The following is a 22,246-nucleotide window of genomic DNA, read 5'->3' as shown; positions in this document are numbered from 1 at the left end:
AGAAGCTCTATTTCACCTGCTTTTTTTGGGGAGAGAAATAGAATTGTAAGTCAAATATCCGTAATTCTATGTAGGTGTGTGACAGTAAATAGTCTACTGGAAGAGGAAAACATTCCCTCGCAGTGATGTTTTGCTGCAGGATGCAAAAACAAGTCCACTGAAGACCAATAACAGTGAAATATGTTTACTACACATCCATCCAGCTCCCAAATATTTTGTTGTTGTGCTTTGGAGGGAGGGATGGAATTTGGCATTTGGGAAGGGGTGATTTCAGAGCGTCCAGGAGCTGGGCACCCTCTTGGCACAGGGATCTGCAGCCCTGCTTTGCCCTGCCCTGCTCTGCTGCTTTTTTAGGCTGGTTCTGCCCCGATGGTGGGTGATGTTTGGAGGGAGAAATCCTCTCTCAGCCTTGGTGCCTCCATGGTGTCACATCCAGACAGCACCAGGAAAGGTCACCTCTGCAGAGCTGTACCTGGCAGATTGTGTAATTACACACCTGAATTCACATTCAGGATCAGCAAAGATGATTTTATCTCCTAATGATGTTTTCCCCCTCCTGGCTGTGGCCACCTCACCCTCAGGACTTATTTTCCAGCAGCACAGCACAGGTGGTGCTGCTGCCAGGTGTTGGGCCAGAGCATCACTTTAGAGATGGTTTTTCATTCCAGTTTAAACTCAATTTTGGGAACATTTGCTAAGTTGTGATACAGTTTGGTGCTTGTAGGCTTAAAAAATATTTCGTTTAGAAGCGCAGGGGTGATGTGCTGAACCCCTGGCCCTACAAGTGTTGGGTCTGAGTGTACCCCACTGTGCTGCAGGGGTAGGAAATCCCAGTGCATTTATGGAGCATTTATGTCATTGATGTGGAGTGGGAGGGAGCCAGTGATCCAATGTGCTCCCTGCTTCCAGCTTGGGGAATGGCTGCTGTCCAGAGCCACCTGTGGTGTGACAGCCAGGAGGGAGAGCAGGTCCCAGAGAGCATCCCTGGTGTGTGGCACTCAGGTCCCCTCCCTCCCCAAGGCTCTGGATATGGTGCCATATGATATTATTATCATATGTTATTTTAAAAGAATTTTAAAAGAAGAATTTTAAAAGAAGAATTTTAAAAGAAGAATTTTAAAAGAAGAATTTTAAAAGAAGAATTTTAAAAGAAGAATTTTAAAAGAAGAATTTTAAAAGAAGAGCTTTAAAAGAAGAGTTTTAAAAGAAGAGTTTTAAAAGAAGAGTTTTAAAAGAAGAATTTTAAAAGAAGAATTTTAAAAGAAGAATTTTAAAAGAAGAATTTTAAAAGAAGAATTTTAAAAGAAGAATTTTAAAAGCCAGGCCAACCCAAGTGCTTTGAAACAGTATTTGTTATTTTATCAATTCCAGCCCGGTGTGCTGTGGGAAGGGTCACAGCAAGCAGGTCACTTTGGGATTTTCCTTGCCTATTTTTCTGATGTTAGAGACAGTCCCAAAGAAGTATTGCATTGTTTCGTTTCCCCTCCATACTTGATGTTTTTCTAAAAATAAAAGCTAATGTCAACAATCCTACAATAACCAGTGAGTGAATATGCATGTTCTGCACCCGGTATTTTTATTTTTTTTTTTAGGGAAAAGCAAGATTTAGCTGGTAATCATGTTATGAGCTATGGATAAAAATATATATTTTAAACCACCTCACTGATGGCTTTTTCTTTTAGCCTTTTTAAAATGCCATTATTCAAGTTAGAGACTGGAAATACACAAAGCAGAGACTGAGAAAAGTCATTTGGGATGAGTAAACAAGTTGGCTTTTTTTTTTTATGAAAGCCCAAAAAATGGCCTGCTGCCGCTGCCTGTCTTAAGGGTACCTTAAATACACAGTGTCCTTCAGTGCTGACAGGCATCCCAAACACCTTTTATAATAAACCTCTAATTATAGCTTAGTGACTCCGTAGGTTCTCCAGATCAACTTGGGAATATTGCACTGAAATCAGGGAGAATATTTATATTTTCTGTGACTGATGGGTGACCAGATTTAGAGTTGGACCCGGTGAGTGTGGACAGAGTGATGTATCTATGGCATGTTATAGAGTTGTGCTTGCTGCTGCATGATACAATTTTGGGGTTAAACTCTGCATTTTAGGAAGTAGTTCCTGAATGCATCAGTGTGCAGTCCCAAATCCAGACCCCAGCTGAGCTGGTTGGAAGAGGGTTCAGCTGGTGGCCAGCCCCTGCAGCCCATTGCTATGTCCTGGTTAAAGCTCAGCACTCAGAACCAGGGACTTCTGTGAAAACCTCGGCTCTTTAAAGAAAAAAAAACCCTCCAGAGCTTTGTGGTTAAGGAGAAAAGCTGGAAAATGGGCATCTTTTCCATCTGGAAAATGGGCAGAGAGTGGCAGGGAGATGCATTAGCCTGGTTGTTCCCAGTGTCCCAGACTGGCAGCCGCTGCCATGGGTTTCAGGGCTTGACTTATGGTTTTAGAAGCTGGCATGGCAGACACTGGTAAGTTGGCTCTTTTCTCCTTCATTTATTTATTTCTTCCCTCCTTCATTTTAATACCGTCTCCCAGGAGATTCCAGCTGAAATCTATTCATTGCTGAGATGTTTCTTTTCCCCCGTGTGGTGGATGCCGGGTCTGGGTTGGCTGTGGGTTGTTTCTGGCAGGGAGGGAGGAGCAGCAGGACAGAAGAGCTGTGCCTGTGTTGGGGGTGTGTATGTGTGTATGTCCTGCAAAGGTCCCCTGTAGGTGTTACCCACGTGTTGTGGGCCCAGCCCCACTTCCACAGAACAGCAAAGCCACCAGCCCGTGTCACTGGGGCTTGTCCTCCTCCATCTGGGCCTGTGTGTCCCCTGGGCTTTGAGGGATCTTTGATGGGCCTCCCTCCTTGAGTCAGATGGGGTTTGATTTCCATTTATATTCCCCTTGTAAGCTCAAGTTGGAGGTTTGTGAGACAGCTGATCTGATGCTAAGGGATAACCTTGAACAGCTTTCTGCTGGTGCAGAAGCTCTTGGAGGGGTCTGGCATGTGCTAAGGGATAGTCAGAGATTGTGGAGGCAAGGACAGGGAGATGTAGGGGGTGAGGGAGGGCAGAGCAAGACCTTCTGGGGTTTTTTGACAGGATTACAGTGGCTGAATCACAGTCACATACCCTGTGTAGGAAGCAAAGCATCCCTGCTCAGCTGAGCTCCGAAGCCCGTGTTTGCAGCCGTGCAGGATCTCCACGGCTCTGCTCCCACCCGTGTGGTGGAGCCCTGGCTGAAGGGAGCAGTGGCCCTGGGGACAGCTGCTCTCCCCCTTTGCAAAGCATTTGTTCTGATGGTGCTTCCAGGGCTGAAGTTCACAGCATGGTTTCACCCAAAAATATTCACAAGTCACCAGTGAGACACTGAAATCCTGAGGCTGGATCAAATCATGTGATAATCCATCCAAGGTTCCATCTGCTTGACCATCAGTCCTTGAAAATCTGGATCGTGTTGCCCTCCAGCTTGAGAGTTTTACTCCAGAATTGTGTCTAGACACTTATCTTTTTCTTTTTTCTTTCTGTCCTGATCAAATCTGAGGTTCTCACGACCCTAAGAGCCGAAGCTTCTCCTAAGCTGATGCTCCCAGCAAGAGCATCTTTTCTGTCTCCAAGTATTTTGGAGCTCGTGCTAAAATTGCGAGGCTTTGGCAGTGCCCGTTTGGGCGCTATTTGTGTGCCAAACCCTGCTGAATACATCTTTTATCACAGATTTGTAACAGTAGCTGTTGGAGGGGAGCTTCACGGGAGAAGCTTTCAGAAGAATGCTTTTGTGAAGGAACACTCCTGCAAAAAAAAAAAAAAAATAAAAAAGGGGGCCTTGCAGGCAAAAAAACACAAACCCACCAGAAAACAAGCCCAACATTTTTCATGTGTTTGTGTTGTAAAATTTGCCCATTAATTTGGATGAATAAGGTTTCGCTTCCATTTCTAGACAATTTTGTTTGTCCTCTTCGTACAAACAAGCACAGTTGTCCTCCAGGCACTTTTTTGGGGGGGAAAAAAGAAAGACATGTAGGTTCTGCTAAGAAATGCTGAAATCCTTGTTTTGTGTAACTCTCCCCGGGCTGAGCCCCAGCCAGGTCCCTGCAGGAGCTGGGATCGGGACCCAGCTGGCACTTTGCTCAGACTGGGCTCGTCTGTAGTGTGGGGAGCAAACTGGGAAGAGCCAAGATGGGTCTGTTCATCTGTTCCACCTCAAGAGAAGGAGGGTTTAAGGAAAAAAACAGGGCAAGAAGGTTTCTGAGCAGCAAATGTAGTAAGGGAGGATGTGCAGCCCCTCTGGTGTGCTCAACTCTTCTTTCTGCTCTGGATCCCACTGACCTTCCCTTTGTGGCACTGTTGACTTGAGCTGTGTCCGGTCTCTGCAAGAGCCTGGTGTTTCTCAATGGCATAAAGCTTGTCCTCCCACACATTTGCCTCACAATACTAAATGATTTTCCTTGGAAAAAAAGGGATTTTTCATGGAAAACTCACTTTAAAATGATGTTGGTGTCTGAAAGTGTTTTGGGTGCTGTGTTCCACCTAAGGATGCTCTTGGTGAGCACCTCCCCCCCAGGGAGGAGGAAAGCAGTGCTTTGCTCCATTTCCAGCTTTCGTTTGGATTGTCATACGTTGTTCTTAAGTGGCCATTTACTCTCCTTCCCATCTCTTTGGCACAGAAGCAAGAGAATGAAACATTAAAAGAGGAATGTGATTATAATCCTGTAAAAACTGTCAGAGGGATTTGGCAGTGGTTACAGCCTCTGAGTGTAATACATAATATTATATTCATTTTTTTAAATGATTAGATTTCAAGCTGACAGCTTAAATGACAAATCACCTTAAAAAGACATTGTGGACAGTGTAAAGACTGTCAGTGTGGTTTTTTTCTTTGCTAACTGTGGAGTTTGCAAGGTCTGTGCACCCCAAAAAAATAAGAACCTTTGGCTTTTGCCAAGCTGCATGTGGAAGCTGAGAGCAATGAGGTCTCTCATATTAATAATTTGTATTATAATAGCATTGTCACTGCTGGCTCCCAGGCTTTTTTTATCCCTGAGTTAATGGCAGGGCTGCCTGTCAAAGGGAATTTTTTTTTGGAAAAAACTTATTTTTGCTTTTATTATCTCCTTGCTTCCACAAACTGTGTGTGAATGGGACCAGTAATTGCAGCTGGGAGAGGCTGGAGGTAAGGGCAGAGGAACTGTTCAGCTGTGTTACTGAATGTATTGACTGTTTAAATATGTTATTCGGCATGGAAAGCAGATCCCGGGGGACTGACAGAGTTCCCCATCCCAGAATATCCCAGCTCACAGCAGGAGCTGGAGCTAAAGATGCCAAAGCCTCCAGGCAGTGCAGGAACAGAGCCGGAGCCTCGGCTTCCCACGTCCTGCTGTAGGCTTGGGATTTTTGGATGAAAGGGAAGCCAGTGCTCTTCTGTTTCAGCGAGCTGGATAATCACACGGGTGATCAGAGCCCTGTCAGGCCTTGAATAAAACATGGAACAAAGTGATGATTTCTGCTCTCAAATAATAGATAGTAAAATTTAGCCATTTGTGTCCCCCCGTGGTCCTTGGAGCATCCTTTAGGCAGTGAAGTGAGAAGGAGAGGAGTGGGAATCTGTTGTTTCCTTTTCCTGGATGAGAAGCTGGCTGTCCTTTGCTGAGCTTTAATGCTCCATGCCATATATACATGTTTTTTTAAAAGTCCAACCTGAACAGGATTTGAAATTTTTAAAACTCTGCAATAGGAATTTTTAGCTTAACGAGAATATTCCATAACTCCTTCTCTTTCCAATGGAAAAAATGATTACTGTAGACGTGGACTGGACGGCATCTCCATCTGCTTGTAAATTCTTGGAGACTGGACATAAAACTCAGCTGAAAATAAACATCAGCATCAGGAGCAGCATAATGCAGAAGGATGGGGGAAGGTGTACTCTTGTGGATCTGGCAGGAGAGAGGAGAAGAGTTTGGCTGGAGGAGACCCAGAGAGTTGTAAGGAGATTGACTGGAGGGCTAGAAACCCCTGGTGAGAACAAACCTGAGCTGTTTGGCTCTAGATAGGAGAAGAGGGAGGCAGGAAATACATCTTCAGGTGCCTAAAAGGGAAGGTGGTGGTGGTTGCTTTCTGCATTCACAGTAGGTAGAGCAAGATGTCATCATCCTAAAATTGTAGGGAAAAAAGCTCGGATTAAATATTGGGCAAAATTGGGGCAATACTTTTTCTAAAAGTAACAGCAGAGTTTGATAGTCTGAAAAGCTTGTTGAGCATCAGTTCTTAGAAGTTAAAATGGCTTGGAAATATCTTTTTAATATTTCTTGTTGGTCATTCTTGCACAGGGAAGGTGCAGTTTATTCTCCCGCAGTGGGAGTTGTTTCGCTGCTGTCCTGTTCTCCCTCCCTCCAGTGCTGCCCTGGAGTGATGAGAGGGTTGTTTTCAGTCTAAAATAAGCAAGAGATGAGAAATTATGTTCTGGGGCTTAAATTTTCAAGCACTTGAAAAGACTGAAGTGACTAAACATACTGTAAGTTTGCATGCCTGTCTACGAAAGCAGATGTTGTCTAGAAATATTTTATGCTCTTTGCTTCTAAAATTGAATGTTATGGACGTTAAATTGTATGACTTGCCTGTCTGGATGGCACAGCTTTTCCTGGACACTGGTTCACTTGAGCTGGAAGAGACAGAGAGGGGGAGGTCCCTTAATAGTCCTTTAATTGTACTTTGGTAATGGGAACCTTTTAAAATCAGTGTCCCACAGGCAGTGGAGGCTGCAGGCCTGGAGAGTCTTTGCTGGGCAGTGTCAGAAGGTCTCAACATATCTGAGAAGTTTCTTCCATGTGCGTTTTTGCAGCATCCTCTGCACATGTTTTCTTCCCAAGAGTCATTAAAGATGCCAGTTTAATGCCAACTTCATTTTTTTTTTTTCTCTGTAGGGAACAATCATTTTATAGTCAAGAGCAGGGAGTGGATCTGTGCTATTGATTCCCAAACAGGGTGTGAAAACTCAGACCATGTTTCAGAGGCTGCCATGTCTGCTTGTGCAGGTCTCAGGTTGAACCAGGCTTTGCTCAGCAAGGAGGCTTTGTTCTGGGACAACCTAGTTCTCTTTTCAGTGACATAAAAAAATAATAAATCCCAAAAGAGAGCTAACATCTGTTAAAAAAAAATAAATCTGAGGTGGGGTTACAGGTGAAAGGAAAATAGAATAATCTGTATTTTTGAGCCTTTGCAGTGGATTTGACTCTGAAATGTTCAGCTCCTCAGTGGATCCTGCACAGGAGTGCTGCCCGAGGCTGGTGTTCTTCCCTTTCCACGAGCCCACTGGCCTGGCTGGTTTGGTTGTTACGGGGTTAAACCCCCAGATATAGCAAGATGACTTATTCTGTGTGGAGTCTGGTATTTGGGGAAGATATTCTCCATTCTGGGGCTGTCTGCAGGTTTTGAGCTGCTCAGTAAGCCTGAGGAAGCCGTGAGGGCAGCAGTGGGGTGGTAGCGATGGTCGCTGGCTCTGGCAGACAGTGGGAATAACTGAGACACAAGGACCTGAGTGAATCTTGGCTGGCAGGTGCTGGGATTTTAATATCGGAAAGAAGTCAGGGAAAAAAAGCATGCCTTGGTTGTCCTTGCTGCTGCTCCAGTTTCAGTGATAAGCAGCTGAGCTGTCTGCATGTGCTGCTCTGAGGAAACCCCAATCCCTGCTCCCTCGCCCCAGCTCTGTGTTATTCTACTTGAAGCAGCAGTTCCAGGGAATTCAAGGAGGAGCTGCCAGGGTAATCATGGCTCATGGTGCCAAATTTGCAGGGGCTTTACTCCATATTTCAGAACAAGGTTTTGGGAGACTCAGATTTTTCTCTGCCTCCAGCTTAAGTTTCTATTTAAGCCACCTTTAATTTCTAGAAGCGTGAAGCTGCTCAGACTGCTGTGATCGAGGTCACTCTTTAATTTAGGTATTCCAAGGAACACAAAATCTTGTTTGTTAAAGTCTTAGGCATATGTTGAATCCCTAAAGGAACATGTGAAGGATATTAAACCTACCAAAGCAGAGGGAGAGGAGCAGCAGTGTTAGAGAAGGAGGAACGGCAGATAAGCAGCGGGGCCATGCTGTTATCGCTCCGTTTAGGAGGTCATTGCATTGTGCAAGTTGATACAGGACATTTACACCAATTGCTGGAATAAAAACCCACTCCATCAGCAGTCTAGTATTTGTTTCTTATTATATGTTAAACTTTTTCTGGCATAGCAAAGGTTGTCACCTGTTGTGTCAAGGTCTCGGCGTTCAATGCTGGGATCTTTCCAAGTGTGCTGAAACCTAATTGGTGAGGGATAAGCCTTCCCTTCATTTTAGGGGAGGAAAAAAAGAAAAGCGAGGAAAAAAGAAAAAGCTGTGGCATCTAGCAGGCATTTGAAGCATTTTTTCTTGTTCTCTCAACTCCTGTGATTTGCCAGACTTGGAGCTCATTTTTTTCCCCAGTTCTGGGCTCGCTTTGCTTTTGCCGTGAATTAATTTAGGAAAATAATATACAGCAAATAATTTATAGAAAATAACATAGAGCAGCCAGCACTGCAGGTCTGGGGGAAGCTTTGTCCAAGTGTGGCTCTGCAGCAGGGAGCATTGGGACACCTGAGTGCTCAGCAAGGGAAAATCTTTGTGTACTTCTACCCCATCCAATTCCTTTGCCTTTTTTTTTATTATTCTCTTTTCTTTACAAGTCCTGCTGGGTTCGGTCTGTGTGATTACAGCCAGAGTGGAAACTTCTTGTCTGCAGGATTTTGGATGGGTTTGGGGAGCACCTCCCTGAGTTGTGATGCATCTGTGCTGGTAATTTGGTGAAATCTCTCCATGCCACTTATTTATTTTAGTCCAAGAAGTTCAGCAGTTGTGTGCAAAGTGCCTGGTCAGCAGGATCTAACCTGAGAAGAGGATCACTGGGCTCTGGCAGAGAATTCAGGGACTGGAGCACACACTGGCTGAAGCACAGGGACATTTCATAGAATCACAGTGTTGGAAGAGACCTTAAAGATCATCTAGTCCCAGTCCCTCTGCTGTGGGCAGGGATGTTTGGGACATGCTGCTGGGAGAGGAGAACCTGTCACTGCCCGTGCTCAGGCAGGAACAGCAAACAGGCATAAATTTTCCTTTACTTGGGCAATCACAACATAATTTTCCTATTTTTCATCCTTGTTACAAGCACTGGCTTACCTTTTTCCAGGGTGACTGTTTTTCAGTATGCTGTTTTCTTCCCTGGTCTGAACTTAATCCCAGAAATCCACTTGGCTGGTTATCTCTTTAGACAGTAAAGTTTAGAAATTATGAAATACATGGGGCTGGCTCTGCTGCTTCTCCAGGAGTGAGGGAACAGGGACTGGATGGCAGCGGGGGGAAACGAAGGGGAGAAAGGAAGGCCACAGCTGTGAGCAGAGCTGCAGGTTATATATAGCTGCTGGATGTGGCAGTGACAGTCAGGGTGCTGTGATTGCTGCTCTAAATATGTTCTGGCCAGTTGAGGTTTCCAGCCCTGTAGAGGACCAAAGCCCTGAGCAGTGACAGACGGACAGCGGCGGTCACTGGTTTCCAGCACACCACAGCTGGGAGGGGGGTTACTTTTGCTGGGTTGAGAGGAGCATGCTTGAGTGCCTGGTGATTAATTCAGCAGACAGGGTTAACTTCTGATAAATAATGTCTTTGCTAATGGAGTGGGGAAAAATAATCAAAGATGGGTGTTTGGGGTGCTGCAGTGAGGATGTACCGTGGGAGCACAGCGGGGTGGATGGCATGGGCTGGGAGGCACCTTGAAATGATCAGTGTCTTATTTTTACTTTTAGCCTTTGCTAAGCTTCTCCTGTGGAGGTGCAGCAGTAATTCTTAGTTTAATGTCTTCTCTTCCAGCCCTGAATCCCAGCACAGCTGAGGCGACTGCAGGCACTTTAAAGATGCGGGTGAGCGCAGAGGAGGAGCTGGAGAAGGACGGGCTGAGGACGTGGCCCCTCCTGCAGGTGGGTCACCTGTGTCATGTGGACTGTGCACCTTTCTGTCCTGTGCAGCATGGACAGAGAAATGTGGTTATTCCAGTGTATCCCAGGGCTCTCCTGTGTGGGCTGTCGGGACCTGATGGCTGAAGGAAGTGATCATGCAGTGGTTGGCTCTGTTACCTTGAGCCTGGCACTGCTCTGATGCTGGAACAGGTCTTGGGTTGTGCTTCCAGGTGTCCCTGAGAAGGGGGCAATTTTTATTTTTGCTTCTGAACATCACTCCTTAGACAGAACAGGGTTCAGATGTCCTTTGTGTTTGTACTCTTCTCCTGGCTGGGGCTCCTCTGTCTGTGTGCTAGTCACTGATTTATTTTATTTCCCCACCCCTCAGAAGCCCTAAGAATAACTTACTGAATGTCCACCTGTCCCATGGTGTGGATGAGGGGTCAGGAGAGCGATGCTTTTTCCCCTTGGCTTCTGTGGATGGAAGAAGTGTGCTTGGAAATAACACTCCAGTTTTCCATTATGCTGTTCCAGACTTTTGAAGAAGAAATTGGGTCTCACAGCAGAGCCAAGCCATTTTATTTGTACGAAACGAAGCTCTAAAGCTGAGCTTTAGTGAGCAGGCTGGCGGGGACTTTGTTCACCCAATTCATGGCTGTGATAAACGACAGTGTCTCTGTGGAAATGGGGGTTTTCAAACCCTGGAGTGATTTCTACTCAGCTTCTGATGTGCCACATCTGGAGACTGCTTGTTTCTAGACTTTATTAAATAATCAGCGTTGGGAATATGGTGACTGGACTGATGCTGTTTGCTGCAGCTTTCCTGACATACTTCCAGTTCTGCAGCCTAAATGCAGCCTGTTCAACTGGTAGGAATAAACTGAGGGACCCTGCTGCAGCACGTGGTACGGTGGGATCCACGTGCACCCTCAGCCCTCTGAGGGGTGTCCTCCTTGAAGTTCTCTCAGTTAATTGCATCTGGGTGGGTCCTCAGTGCCTGGTGTCAGTGACTGTGCAAATGCAGTGAACACCGTGGCTCTCTGGGTTGTCTGACTCTTACAGATGGAGAATTCAGCATGAGGAAGAGGGTGAAGCTTTTGTAGCTTCACTCTGCCTTCATAAACAGAATCAGGGTGTCTTGGGAGGGAGAGTAGAGAGGAGGGAAATAAATTTTATATCCCTTGGTATCTGCCACTGAAAGACAGTAATAATGCATGTGGAAGGTCCCTGGTAAGTGGGAAGGATTCCTTTGGGTTCCATCTGCAGAAAATCACGTTGTTGGTTGCTGAAGGGCTGGCACTAGGTATGGATCGTGGCCTTGTAGCAAAGTGTGCCACCCCTCACGGTCCTGTGCTGGCCCACGTGGCTTTCCAAAACCTTCTGAGGGAGCTTTGAGAACCAAACTGAGGATCTCTGCTCTAGGATTTGGCCTTTTTCTCTCCACTCCTCTTCCCCCCCGCCACCCTCCTCTGGTGTCCTCTCCCTCCCAATTCATTTGTTTTTAAAACGATTGTGCTATTGTGTGCATCAATACACGCATGGCCTGTCTTGTTTTTCCCTTGGACTGAAAGTGCAAAGCAAATCTGTTTATGGTTTTGGTGAGCTAATTCTTCCCCACCCTGGATTTTTAAATAGACTCTTTCTTTACCAAGCTTGCAGAGCTCGCAGGATGTATTGAAGTAATGGGAAAAATATGTTGTGTGTTAACCTTCCTATTTTGTAAACTTTATTTACAAGACCCTATTCCTAGCAGTGTGTCTGGGAAGTGAATATGTGCATGGTAAAGCAAGTAGAAGACTTTGAATTAGCAAAATTGGAGTTGAATGAATTCGGGGAGAAAATGTTTTGCTTTTTCCACTTTCAGCTCTTGGATTGTGGAGCGAGGTGTAGCAAGCTGTGCTCAGTTGTCCCTTCAATTATTTATCTTCTCTTCCTGCAAATCCCAGTTCTCAGGCTTGGCTGTTCCCTGGGCTGCCTGTTACCCTCAGACAGGCTCCTCCAAAGCAGCTGCTGGCCCAGACCTTGCAGCTGAAGGTAAGAGCAGTGAGGAATGCTCTTGGCCTGGAAATAGTCCCTTGGATTAAGGGCTCGGTATGTCAGTGGTGTGTTGGAAATGTTATTTTTACCTCTTGATTTCATCCTTCCTACGAATCAATCTCAGACCTGTCTGAATAGGTTAACAACCTTTTCTACATCCTTGTGGGGGTTTGCACAGCTCAGTGTGCAGCATTTTCCTCAGGGTGTTTTGGCTGCTGGAGGCAGATTTTAACTCTGCTGTGAGAGCACTAGAGAAGCCCCAGGATGTCCAAATGGTGTCCAAAATGCCTGACTGCTGGCTTGGTTCCTTGTGCTGGATCTCTGCTGTAACCTGCCCACCTCACTGCTGCCCCTCCTCGCCTCCAAACCTGGCTGTGAGTTATTTCTGTTGAAAACTGCCAGCTTGTGGCTGGTCACGGGGCAGGAGCTCCACGGGGAGATACAGGGCTTTGTGCAACCTGGGCTAGTGGAACATGTCCCTGCCCACAGCAGGGGGGTTGGACTAGATGATCTTTAAGGCCCATTCCAACCCAAAACCATTCTGTGATTCTACGGCCATTCCATGTGCAAATGCGCTTCTCCAGCCCCGGCTCTGCAGGGCTTGGCTGAGGCCTCTGGGTACTCCTGTAACATAAATAAGCAGGAGTAGGATTTCAAAGCAAGCAAATTTTTGACATAGTTGATGTCATGCCTCTTCAGCTTTGTGTTTAGGGCCCAAGGATCTGGAGGCCCACAGCTGCTAGTTTGGTCTTGTTGCCTAATAACCCTCTGGAGGTGCTTCTGCTGAGCTGGTTCTTGCAGAGGACTGAGGGGTTCATCCTGATCTGGTGGTGACAGGAAAAACAGGACCCATGGTGAGAGAAACATAGTGCTTTCCAAGACTGGGTGCTCGGCATGAAGCCTCTGGTCCAGCTGCAGCATTGGACGTGCTCCTCGCTGGGGTTTGTGGTCTGGTGGTGTGGAGTGGCAGGAAGGTCTTCTGGTGAGTAGTCTTAAAGCAGACTGGGCTGGGACAGGGCTATCCCACTCATTCAGCTGCCATCACCATTCCACCCAGAGCCTCTGCTCTGCTGGTGAAGAGCAGATGGGGGAAAGATAGATTTAATTTCCAGACCCAGAGAGAAATTTTTCTGAGGAGCAAATCTGCAAATCTGCAGCAGAGCACAAAGTAAAGAATTCCCCACTCAAAGGGTTTGCAAAGCAGAGTTGTCCTTGAGCCATGTAGTGCTTGGTGTCTTTCTTCTGTAACAGTCTTTGTGGAGGTGAGGTTCTCTCTGTTTTCTTTTCTTCTCTCTTCCTGTTAAGCCTGTGGTGTTGGTGCTCCTTAGGAAGGTGATGGTTGGAGGTTAGCACTGAACAGTGCTCCTCATTCCCCAGGCAGGTGGCCATAGCCCTGAGCACAGAACTGTGAAGCCTCTCTTACCTCTCATTTTCCTGTCTCCCTGGTCCATATGTGTAACTAAAGGTTCCCAACTTGCTGCTCAGATGCAGTTTTCTGATTGCCTTTGCATCCCTTTCCCTCATCCCTCCCTTGCTACTCCTGTTCCTTACTGACCTGTTTGCTCAGGACATGTATACACTATCAGTGTGACAAATTAAATTGCTTGTACTCAGAAAGATGAGGCCACTGGATGCCTGAATGCTGTATGAACTTCTTGGCTGGACCCACACTAGCAGTTTTGACTCCCCCTGCATTGTATTTCATGAAAGGCAAATTCCATTCTGTGTGGCCCTTTCCAAACCTATTGCCCAACACTTTCACTATTTGTCATCAGCTGAAAATGATCTGAGTGCTGCAGATAGCCACAGATGTGGTTTGATTGTCTGTTGTGTGGTCATCCTGTGTCAGGAGGTTTGGGTTTGCTGTTCCTCTTCTCCCCGTGCCGGAGGTCAGCGGGGTTTGGGATGTGCAGTGGTTCTTCAGCCTGGGCTCTGCTGGTCCTCTGGGCAAGGTGAGCTGTCCTCCTGGAAGGCACCGGGGGATGTGGGGAGGGAGACTCCCAGGAGCAGCCAGGCTGGATGCTGCCAAGATGCCTCCAACCATCCCTGCCTGGCAAAGGTGCTCTGGGGTGTGGAAGGCTCCAGCAAAGGCTGTGTCTGGCCTCTGAATGGACTGGGGAATGCTGAGAGATGCTTAGACAGGTTTTCTTTAGGAAGGGAAAACAACCGTGCCCGTGGCCTGTGAAAACCTGGGTAAAGTCCTTTTGGTTGTTTTGTAGCAACACACACTGATGGCCCCATCAGGTTCAAGGAGAGGCTTTTGAATGTCTGGCTCCGTGCTCAGGCTGCAATATTCTGTTTCATCAGAGGTATCTATGAATGAGGATACAAATGCAAGGTGAAATGGTGAGTCCTCACTCACTGGAGGCCACCCTTCAAAACAAAGTGATTCACTGCAGAGAAAAAACACCTTCTTATCTGCCAGCTTGATCTGGAGCCTTGTGAGCACTTTGGTGGTTCAGCTGTCTCTGCAACACTGGGGGGTTGTCTGTTCCAGCACACCGAGCATGCTACAGGTTTTATTTTATTTCCAAAACAGCCCTTTGAACATGTTGGGCTGGAAGGGAAACTCGTAATGATTCCCTGTGCCAGTATAATTCAGTGTAATCTCTTGGCAGTGCAAAATGGGAGGGTTTCTGATTAAAGGTGACCCATTAAGGGGTGATTTCTGATAACGAACTAGACTGGGGACGCACAAGTGCTGAGTTCAATTACTTGCTTTGCTCTAAGCTTCCTGTGACCTTGGGCGAGTTATTTAAAATTGCTCTGTGCCTCATTTCCCTTTCTGTGACACACTGGTGACAACATTTCCCTTCCAGCCAGGAACTGTGTCAGTGGGAAGGTACTCCCTACCCTTTTCCATAGCTGGTGTGTGAAGAACATGGATGGAGTAGAAAGCATGACCATCTCCTGGGCCTTTTTTCTGTTCTCCTGGGAAAAACAGAACAGGATGATCCATTTAAATGGTTTTACAGGTGCCCAGAGAATATGTGCCATGAGATCCCGGGGCTCCCAGCTTAACTGCACTAGCAAGGTGGTTGCTCCTTGTGCTGAGAAGCTTTCCTTAGGATTTCTCTGTATTTCCCTCTGGTCTCATAGCTGGGTTAACTGTCTTGTGCAGGCTGTTGAGAAGCAGCAGAGTGTAAATTGGGGCCAGCTCTTTCATCATTGGTGTTAATATTTTGTATGAATTTTTTATCACCTGTGCAAGAGGCATGGCCCAGCAGTTGGAAAAATCCATCCCTTTTGGACAGAAGCTTTGCTTTCATCTCTGTTCTGCTCCTCCCAAAAACCAAAGCCCAAACCCCTTTTTTCTTCAAGGTATCCTGAGTTATTGACTGATCTGCTGGGTGGGATGCTGTGAGGCTGGACAGCTTGGCAGCGTGTGCTCTCCAGGGCAGGGTGACAGGCTGGGGCTGCTTCTAGATCAGGGATTGTAAATATCAGACTGCGGATGGGTCTGTTGGCTGTTCCCTCAGACTCTGCCTCTATCTGGGAACCCTCCTGGAGTAAAACTGTCTTGAACAGCAGGCCTGACATTGGTAAAAGGGAAGAAATTGAATTCTCAATGTAGAGGATGTGGTATCTTCAAACTGTTAACCACCTTCTTTTCCCCTTTCATGGTTTGTGTGATTCTGACGCTGGGACAACACACATTTAAGGTTGTGCATTTTCCCCCAAGTTGGGATGAGGAGAAGATTCCAATGAGAAAGAGGCTGGCAGCAATTTCCTAATGTAGCTGAACCCTGGTGAATGGTTTCAGAACACCGATGTGCTTGGGGGGACGGCAAGTGGTGCTTTGCTCAGTGTAACCTGAATATCCCACAAGCAAGGAGCTGCTGTCCCGTGGGATCTTGCCTAGGATGTCAGCTTGAGTCATTTAGAAGGTGAGGGTATCTCCTTCACCAGCACCTGCCACGTGGTGATGAGCCTCATGCCCGATTTTAGAAGTGGGGAGAGGATGAAGGGTACGGATGGGAGCAGCTGGCCCTGAATTTTGGGTGCTGGCCCTGAATTTTGGGTGCTGGCCCTGAATTTTGGGTGCTGCCCCTGTGATTGCTGCTTGCTTTTGATGTGAAAGGGCATGGTGTAGAAGAACCCCAAACCCAGTGGCAGTGTAGCTCCCCAGTGCTTTGAACAGTGCTGCAAACCACTTTCCCAGCTGTCTCTGGGAGGCATGTGCAGTGTTACTGCAGGAATCCATGGAGAGTTCCCTTAGCAGACCCTCCTGCTCGCTGCTCTGCCTGATCCCGGTCACTCTGGAAGCAGCTTCACACAGGGACTCGTGTGACTGATCTGAAGAGTGTTGCCCTTGAGGTGTTTCTCTGCAGAGCTGCCCTGTCTGCTCCTGACATGATGAGGGATGAATCCTGCAGGCTGTGAGTGCTGTGTCCCCCGGCTCCTGACACTGGAGGCATCCATTCCCTGCAGCCTTTGCCGGTGGGTGATCACGGGCTCGTGTATGGAGGGAGTTCCCTCTGTCCTGAGCTTTATCCAGCATGACACGCTGTCATCTTGGTGCAGTATCATTAAGGTGCTTCCAAGTCTGCTCACTCCCAGCCCGAAGAAGAAAGCAGGTGCCTGGAGGACCATGTTCTCTTAACCTGACTGCAAGAAATGAACTGCTGGCCTAGAAATGAAAGGCTCCATCGTGCCATTACCAGTCTGTCATCCCCATTCCTGTGTTTGCAGGCTCCTGCTGACACAGCATAAATGTCATTTTTACCTTACAGTCCCCTGTGCTGACTCCTGCAGTTTAGTTTATCCTGCTGTTTTCTTAGTTCTACGAAACAGAGTTAATAATGTTGCTGTGCCCTTCACCCTAATGATGATGATGAATGTTTTAGACTGGTGTAATGAGACCACCCTTCATTTCTTTCTGAAAAAGGAGGAGGAAGTCTTGATTTCTGTCTCTCTGAGGTTATAACATAGGCTGTGATGCCTTTAGTGGTGTAAACCAGGAATATATTTCTGTTGTTCATGGCATACTTTGCAATGAGAACTTTTCCATGTTCAGTTGAAAGGCTGGGAAATTTTAAATTCCTGACAGATTTTCTCCAAAGGCTTCAGGTTAAATCAGCTCTAATGAAATGACAGTCTTCATGTGGCAAACTGATTTATTTTTTTTAATTGACTCATTTCATTCCCTTGTTTCCACGGAAGGATGTTGTTCCCATCCCGCACCCCGTCCCATGTAAGTCACGCAATTTTTTGTGAGGGGTGGGATGGTTTCAAGAGGGCAAAATGCAGCAGGCAGCTCTCCTATAAGCAATGTAATGATGGAAAACAGGCACAAATCCTTTCTCTGTTTTCTCCCATCACTCCCCTTTGTCACCTGTCTGCAGGTCTGGATTTGAACAAATAAAGCAGCTATTCGTAAACTCTGCTGCAGGACTGCCCTGAGCAGGCAGTGAGTGGTGAGGTGGTAGCAAGTCTCTTTGCTCTTGTATGAACGTATAAAATATTTAGAAAACTCGTCTAATACAGTTATTGAAGATGTACTAGTAGCTTCACACCTGGCTGCACGATTGCCTCGGGTTGTCATTTCTACGAATGTATTTTTGAAGCCTGTGGGCAAGACCTGAAGATAGGTTTGATATGGCTTGGCAGTAACAGGCATAATGGCAGCAATTTGCATAATGATAGTAATTTCCTTCTTATATCTTAGATTTGGTTTATAAGACCATGCTGCAATGTGACTTACAGTTTTAAGTGTTTGTCTCTGTTGGCAGTTGGCAATGTATTAGCTGTGACTCTTTACAGAAATAAGTGTTCAGTGTCGGAGCTAAATTGAATAATATGGTGGTGGTTGTGTCTTAATCTTCCAAATAGCTCTTTTTAAGTTTGCTACATTGATGTCTGAAAGGCTTAAAAATAATAAACTCCATTGTGCAGAGCTTTGAATACAGAGTGGAGGCTTAGTAATTGCTGGCAGTTCATGGGTAGACTTGCTGAAACATGGCAAGGGGGCAATTCTCCCAGCACGCCTGAATTTTTTAAAAGGATCTCCTTGTATCGAGGCCTCGTGATCCACAAATTGATGAGGACATCAATATTTGGAATTAAGGCTTGCAGGAGACCTCAGTCCAAAACCCCAAACCCTTTAATTGGGCTGTAATATCACTTTAAAACACCTTCTGTCTTCCTCCTCTGTCTGCTGGGAACTGTTTCCATCCCCAGCTGCTGGGCAGGGTGAGTGGATTGGGCTCATCTTCCAGCTAGCAAGAGGCTCTGCTGGCTGGTTGTCAGCAGAGAGCTGAAGTCCTGAGCCCTCATCCGCAATAGGAAGGTGACAGCCCAACTCCCAATCTCCTGCTTCTTATAGGAAGGGGGGAAAAACCCAAATATGTGGTGGTTTGTTAATTTTTTTAATGCATTCACGGGGAATCGAGTGTCAAAGGGAAAGCTCTGAAAGCAGGGATGTGGCTTTGCTGATTTTTCTCAGATGTCTATGTTCCCCTGCATCCTTGTGAATGAATTTTTAAACGAGGAGTTGCAGAGGGCAGCTAAGGAAAAAGCTGGGTGGACCAGCAGGCATGATTTAAAAAAAAAAACAAACAACAAACCCACAAAAAAAAAAAAAAAAAAAAAAAAAAAAAAGAAAAAGAGAGGGAAAGGAAGAGAATGTGATTTGTTTATCACAACTGAACTTGAAACTAATTTTAAATGTCTGTCTTCCAAAAGTAAGGAAATTCCTTTAGCTTCCAGCAATAAATAACTGGGATGCTTTCAGCTCACAGCTGACCTACAGACGATGGTGAGTTTTCAACTAAAAAATAATTGACTCTCCAGTAAGGACAAATCCATACCAAGTGTCACTAAACAGCTGGAGGAAGAGAGGAGTCCTGACTAGCACGGTTCATATCACAAATAGCCCTTGAACTTTGTTCTGTGTCTCTGCTTGCTGTCCAGAGTGTCTTGTCAAATGGCTTTGAACAAGTACAGTTCCAAACCAGAGAGCAAATGACCAGGATTGTGTCTGGCTGGCAGGTGTGTGAGCCGGATGCCCAGATCTTGCCCACAGAGATCTCAAATCAAGTCCCAAATCCATTTGTGTCTTACTAGCAGTCCTAAAAGACATGGTGAGCATTTCAGAGAAAAGGGAGAAGGTTGTCCTGTGGTAGCTCTTGGGGTTCAGTGGAGGAGGATTTGGTGGTAGGGATGATGCTCTTCCTGGCAGCTGACTGCTGGGGGATCTCATGCTGGCTGTGGTGAGGAGGACTTCTCAAACTCAGCTTCTCCTCAGGCACATCTCAGCAAAGGGTTTGGCTGGTAGGGTGATGAGCTTTGTTAATGGTCTGCCCTTCTCTATGCCTGCAGGGCCTGTCCTGTCCAGTCCAGTCCAGCTGGGACTTCTGGAAGTCTGTCACTTATGTAGGTACTAAAAAGGAACTGAACTCTTGAAAATCGGTGTTCTGGCTGAAGGAGCTGAACACTTGCCGGTCTGACCATATGCCTCTGAAGTCCTTGTGGTTCAACGCTTTAGTCCAGGGTATTGTCTATTTAAGGCAATGGAAGAAAACCATGTACCACTCTTGCAGAGTAGGTATGTGGACTGTAAGCATCAGGACCAAATGGTAGTTCTAGAATTAGATGGTGTCCCTAATTTCCCTCTTCAGTTTTAAGTGGATGCAGCATTCTTCACTTACAGCCTCAACTGTTGTGTTGCATTGTTGTATGGGGTTGAACATCTGCCCCTTGCAGCCACAAACGTGGCTGTGTTCCAATGGTGGGTGGTTTCTTTCTATTCAGGGATCCTCTGAGGCCTGGAAAAGCTTGAGTATTAGGCATGACATGGTGATAACTGTTAGAGATCCCCTTAGCTCCCTCCTTCCAACATCTGCAAGGCCAGAGTTGGCCATCTTGGTTTGTCCATGTACACAGAGCAGAAAGGCCCAGACCTTACCAGCTGCTGCTGCTGACCAGGGAGTACTGACCAAGAACCTGTCCATCCCATGCCAAAAACATTTGTGGTCTCAGCCTGTAGCAGAGGAGAGGGAAGAGCTATCATCAGCTCCCTCAGGAGGGCTGTGTTGCTGGGACCACTGTGCCGGGGTCCTTCCCCTCTCAGCAGCCCGGCTTGGGATGCTCATCCTCCATCCAGCAGCTCCTCTCTAGCTGTGCTGTCCTGCAGCGTGGCAGGGGATGGAGCAGGCTGTGGCACCAGCAGACCTCGGCAGGAGCACCTTAAAACATTAAAGATAGTTGGGATGCTAGAGCAGAGCCAGAGAGGGGACACAAGGTGCCTGTCTCACACAGGTCTCTCAGCCCAGTGTTTCTTTCCTGCAGCATTGTTCCAGTGATTGACTGGAGTTGGCTTGGCAAAAGCCTTTTGAATATTCATTTGGCTGACGGGAGAGGAGAGTACTGTTGCTCCTTGAAATCAGCTTGGGGAGGGGGAAGCAAATAAGACTGCCTTTTTCTCGCTACTAGTGCTACTTGAACTCTCTCAAATGCCTGCTTCACAGGGATAAATGACTGCAGAGGCCTCAGCCTACCTAACAAGCCTGCTCTTGTAAAGCAAAAATTATAGTGCCTGCATACTTGCAATCCTCATTCAAAAGCCCATTCCTCATTAATATCACTTTATACATATTATTGCAGCTCAAAATGCCATTTCTCTTCTCCCCACCCATTTCCTTGTCTGGCTGTGACATACAGGAACTACACCCAGTGCTTGACTCGCCTCTCCTGACCTTTTGTAACTTGGCTCCAAACTCCTTTTTTTGGGTCTTTTGCAAAACACTGTCAGAAGGGAAAAATCCTTTGTTAAAACACAGCCAACTCCTGCCTCAACGTGGAACAGTTTGTTCTGCTGAAAGAATGAGCCAGTTCAGTGAGCAGAAAAACATTGCCATAAACCAGCGGGCTCAATAAGCTGCAAAAGCCATCGGCTGCGCGCAAGGTCTGAAAGGATGACTCTGAAGCAGGATCCGTGGGGATGGAAAAAAATAATCCACGATCCCAACCTGCCAAACCCCGTTTCTTTGCGTTCAGACCAAGTATTTTGCAGTTGTCTTTTTGGTTATAGCAACTGTACGTGGGGGAATGGGAGCTGATGCCGAGCCAGAACGTAACGCAGCTCTCGAAGCTGCATATTGCAAAAGGGCACGGGGGATGAAGTAATCCAAAAATGCTCAGCTGGGAAGGGGCTGCAGCACTCCTAGTCGTCAGACTGTGCTGCAGATGATCAGTTCCAAGCGCCTCTGGTACTGTTTAGTAGCTTGGTTTAGTCCTTCCCACCCACATCTTGTTTTAAAGCTCTGGACACTCTTTATTTCCCTGGAATTGCTGCGGGTCTGTCCCTTACGTGGCCGCTCGGGTAGCTGGTGACCAGCCTGGCTTCAGCAAGCGTTTCTTCGTTCCACAAGGGACTTGGATGCTCGGTGAGAAACCTGTGTGACAGGCTTTTGGGTTAGTGGCTCTGCAGCGGGATTGTTTTGGTGCTGGTCTAAAAGCTGACACTGGTTTTCTTTTAACAGTAAATGTTGTGCTGGCATTCAGAGCTATAGTTCCTGAATTTAGGGTGATGGCTCCCAAGTAGGGAGCTGGATGTGCAAGCCTGGAGGTGGGGTTGTGAGCAGAAGGGTGGGCTCCGAGGCTTCCCCCAGAATGCCTCCTCGGGACTGGACAGGCTGCAGCAGCGCTGGGAGCACGGTGGGTGCTCTGGTGCCATCGGGTGCTCACACCCACGAGCTCCTCACCAGCTCAGCCAAGCATTCCCTGCTGATTTAAAAGCCTGGAGTATCCTTGTCAGAAATTTGACATGGACTAAGAGCTACCTCTGGTTCTTATTCATTACTCTGAGCTCCCCAATAGATTTTTGGCTTGGAGCCAGTTCAGCAATTTCAGATAATAAAACCCCGAAGAAGTAGATTTTAGGTGTAACATTCCCCTTTTTACTCGCATTCCTGAAGGCTGCTTCTGCCAAAGCTGGTCTTGCCCTACCTAATGCTTGGTAATAAGCTCTAAGGGGGGATTGCAGAGCGTGTGGCATGTCCAAAGGTGGTGTGGCAGGATATTGGTGACCTGTGAGGGGCTGTTTGAGAGGCCTATGATCAAGCTGAAGTGGCAAACAGAGCCCTAGCAATGCAAGCAAAGAGAGAACCTCCTAGAGAAAGCACAAGGGACTGAAATGGGACCTCCTGTGTGTTTTAAGCATGACCATACTGTTCTGTTCAGGCACAAACTGACCCGCTGGCATTCCCTAGCTGAGTGTGAGGTGATGGGAGACCCGGATATGGATGAGCTGAGGGAGTTCTTGAAGCT

The 22,246-nt window shown here is 46.8% G+C and overlaps 1 protein-coding gene across 3 annotated transcripts in view; it reads left to right on the top strand.

Moving 5' to 3' along the window:
• ZHX3 (zinc fingers and homeoboxes 3) overlaps positions 1–22,246 on the top strand; it is a 45,591-nt gene that overhangs the window by 6,787 nt on the left and 16,558 nt on the right. For 2 of the 3 annotated variants that reach the window (XR_010434815.1, XM_064673608.1), the window contains exon 2: positions 9,855–9,961. The gene's annotated coding sequence lies outside the window, so the exon portion shown is untranslated. Of the gene's footprint in view, positions 1–9,854; positions 9,962–16,036; positions 21,364–22,246 lie in introns of those variants that run through there. The other variant, XM_064673609.1, reaches the window with a different exon arrangement.

This window comes from Pseudopipra pipra, chromosome 17 (genome assembly GCF_036250125.1).
Source record: "Pseudopipra pipra isolate bDixPip1 chromosome 17, bDixPip1.hap1, whole genome shotgun sequence".
Classification (NCBI taxonomy): Eukaryota; Metazoa; Chordata; class Aves; order Passeriformes; family Pipridae; genus Pseudopipra; species Pseudopipra pipra.
Note: the sequence above shows the minus strand (reverse complement) of the source record. Positions and strands in the feature narration are given on the sequence as shown.